The sequence below is a fragment of the Crocuta crocuta genome, unplaced genomic scaffold (genome assembly GCF_008692635.1).
Source record: "Crocuta crocuta isolate KB4526 unplaced genomic scaffold, BGI_CrCroc_1.0 scaffold234, whole genome shotgun sequence".
Lineage (NCBI taxonomy): Eukaryota > Metazoa > Chordata > Mammalia > Carnivora > Hyaenidae > Crocuta > Crocuta crocuta.
Genome location: NW_027529647.1, coordinates 3,125,429 through 3,128,971, shown reverse-complemented (window position 1 = coordinate 3,128,971; position 3,543 = coordinate 3,125,429). Strand labels below are relative to the sequence as shown.

Sequence of the window (3,543 nt, the reverse complement as noted above, 5' to 3'; positions counted from 1 at the left end):
TGACCCGCCCGAGCCCCTGGCCAGGCCTCCCTGCCCGCTCCACACCCACCTCTCGTCCCGGCGTCCGTTCTCGGTGCGCCCGGGTGCGTTTTCGCAAACCAGTTTCCTAGACCCCCACCCCTACCCCTCGCCCCCCTTACTGCCTTTGGCCGCTGCAATTCCAAATCCTCCCCGAAACGGGCCATCTGGTCCTAGGGTTGTGCGGCCGGAAGCGGGGTGTTGTCTGAACACCCTTCCTTTAGGCCCCAGCGCACTGACAGGGATGAGTTTGGTGGTTGATGTAAACACCTAAGGGAAGCCGCACCTGGCAGGGGACAGACTCCGGGTTTCTGGAGGTGACATCTTTGCCTTGGGGTTCCCTCCGTTGAGAAGGTTGTTAGCTTACGTGGAAAAGGCTGAGAAATTCCACTCCAGCTTCTGGGAAATTAAAAGTGGAATTTTAAAACATTTGATCGCGTTCTAGGAAATCTCCATAACCTGGAAATCCCTTATCCTGAACCAGTTAGAAGAACCGCGAGTTGTGGGGAACACCACTTGCCTTCATTCATTCGGCACCAGATGCTTAGTGCTGACCCTGTGCCAGACCCAGGCAGGTGCAGGGTCCCCAGCCCGGCTTTGCCTCTGTGACCTTGTCCACATCGCCTGTCCACTCTGGTTTTTTATTTTCTGTCAAACGAATCAGGTGATCTCGATCTCTAAGCCTCTCTGACGTTCTGTTATTCTAGGCAGTAGGTGACTCTTTGATTTATGAGTGCAAAGTTCCTTATTAAATGAGCCACGTTTCTTTTCAGTTAACGTGGCTCAGCGCAGTGTTTGATGTCAGTATTGAAATAGAAGATTGTTCCGGTAATCGTGCTTTTTCTTGAACCAGAGTGGTTTATGTTCTGGTTGGGTTCTTAACATCATTCCTCCTTAGGGTAGTTATTTTACTTTTGGGTTTGTACACCTGTCCAGAGGCTGTTGTCTGTTGATTGGGGTATCAGCCTGGCCACTGGTTTAAAGTTCTCAACTTGAAGGGTTGCAAGAGCTCAAAGGATTCAAGTTCTCAGAGTGGCCCCAGGTATTTATTGGGGAAGGAAATGGACCCCAGAAGTGGGGGGCTGGACCAAGGTCACATGCCCTAGAAGAGCCAGGCCAGACCCGGTCTACACAGACTCGTAGCCTGGCTCTTCTGTACCATGCTGTTGCAGGAGGCCAGAGAGCTGCACCCCCAGAAAAGTGGAGTGCGGGGTTCCCCTTGTCGGACCAGGGGGGTGGGGGGTGGCTGTGGCCTCCGCTTCTCTGATTCCTCTCTGCAGCCATGTTTCCCATAGACTTGTTTTCTTGCCTCCCGTACCTGTGTGGGCCACATTGTGGATGAGAAGAAACTGGAAGGGGAAGGGAAGATCAAGATGGACAACCTTAAGGCTAGCATAAAACATTAGCTCGATGTGGATTAGGCCTCTGCTCTGCTCGGTGCAGTTCAAGTGCGGCCGTGCGTGACTGTCCTTCCTGCCCCTCACGTGCACTCCCCTGGAGTAAGAACCCGGGGGCTGCGTGTGGTTTGCAGGACCCTGCCTTTGAGGCTGAGACCCAGCGTGGCCCGGCCACTAAGAGAGGCTACGCAGAGCTTCCTGACCCGAGAGCTGTGAGGCAGACAGATGCCTGGCCAGCCGGCGCAGGGCTGTGATTAGATGCTAGGAGGATGCCCTTGGAAAGACCTCAGGCCGTGTTACATCTCAGGAAAAAGGCCAAACACTGTCACCACTGTGGCACTGTGTCTTGCTTATTCCATCCGCCAGACATTTATTTCCGGTTGTGTAGAAAAGACCACTTCTTTTCTAGGCAGGGAATTGAGATCACGGACGTGTGTCTCCTCACACAGGAGCTGGAACGTCACAGGCTGAGCCACGTTCGTGGTGCAGAGTAGCTCCTGCGTCCCTGGTCACTGTGCTCAAGAAGGCTTAGTCACAGCTGCGTAACCTGAGCCGCCTGCAGCCTTCCAGGCAGACGGAAGCTGCAGCTTTTGTTTAGAGCAAATAGCCGGGTTCCCTCCACTTAGTGCCCGTAATAACTGCAGCAAGAGATCGCGAGCATGTTCCGCTTCTGGGGTGGCTCATTTGGTGGGACCGATGGCAGCTAGAGACGGCGGGGTCCAGGGAGTGGGGCCAAGCCCCGGAGTCCACAGGGGCTCGAGCACCAGCCCTGCCCTTGGGAGCTGCGTGCGCGTCGACGAGTCTGCCCCTGTCCTGCCACAGCGGCTGCCCCCGTGAGGCGAGTGACTTGCCGGCCGTGGACTTGCTCTCTTACCCAGAGCCGAGTCTCCTCGTTGGCTGCTGTTTGCCTGGAGAACTGCGGCGAGGCAGATGTGGTTGAGTCCGGGGAGAGCGCCTCGATGGGTTTGCAGACGCTCGGCATCTCAGTCTCTGACTGTGTGGGGTTTGCCCTTGGCATTGAGATCACAGATTCCTGCTCAAGCTTGTGCAGCTAAGTGGACCTGTTGCTGGCCTCTAAAATTTTTACAGAGACCTTAAAAATGCTGAATCTTTGTCTGACTGACAGGAAATTGTTTTTTAAATCCACCAGGTTCCTTCCTGTTAGGAAAGGCTGGAGGTGGGCAGTTGAGTGGGAGGACCCGAGAGTGAGTAGATGCCCACCCAGCGTGACCCTGAGGGAGGAGGAGGCAGAGGGCTCCCTGGGCAGCGAAGAGCCCTCTTCCCTGCAGAGGTCAGGCACATAGTTCATAGGAGGAAAATCACTAGCTTTTAGACCAGTTGTGAGTTCGGTGGCCGCAACTTGCATCAAAATCAACTTCGCCCTGCAGGCACTACTAGCTGTGCCCCCAGCTCATCCAAGATAGTTTGCATGTTCTGTCAGAGACGTGTGTGTGCACGTGCGTGCGTGTGTGCACGCGTGTCTCTGTGTTTGCCGATGCCTCGCTGTTTGGTGCTATGTAAGGAAGGCATCCAAGGGGAGGAAAGTTTTGCCCCAAAGTGTTTCTGGTTCTGCAAAGGGAATTTATTTTCGCCGAAGAACATTTGGATAGGGTTAAGCTGGAGGGAGGAAAAGCCATAATCCCGCTCTGTAGTGACGATCATTTTGCCTTTTTTTTTTTTTTTTTTAATGTTTTATTTATTTCTAGGAGAGAGAGAGAGAGACAGCGTGAGCAGGGGAGGGTCACGAGAGAGAGGGAGTCACAGACTGAAACAGGCTCCAGGCTCTGAGCTGGCAGTCAGCCCAGAGCCCGACGCGGGGCTCGAACCCACGAACCGTGAGATCATGACCCAAGCGAAAGTCGGACGCTTAACCGACTAAGCCACCCAGGCGCCCCTTTTTTTTTTTTTAATGTTTTATTTATTTCTAGGACAGAGAGAGATACAGCGTGAGCAGGGGAGGGTCAGAGAGAGAGGGAGCATTTTGCCTTTTGTCATAAGTGAATTAATCTCCTGAATCAGACGCTTCTCTTCGTCTTTCCCAGATGACAGATAGTAAATTCACCACTGCTTGGACGAGGCGTGCCATTTTAGGATTTGGCCACATTGTAATGTTCCGAGTAGTTTTTAA

General features: G+C 53.5%; 1 protein-coding gene across 1 annotated transcript in view; it reads left to right on the top strand.

Moving 5' to 3' along the window:
• Positions 1-3,543, top strand: part of MAPK8IP3 (mitogen-activated protein kinase 8 interacting protein 3) — a 48,319-nt gene that overhangs the window by 2,717 nt on the left and 42,059 nt on the right. The window lies entirely within an intron of this gene.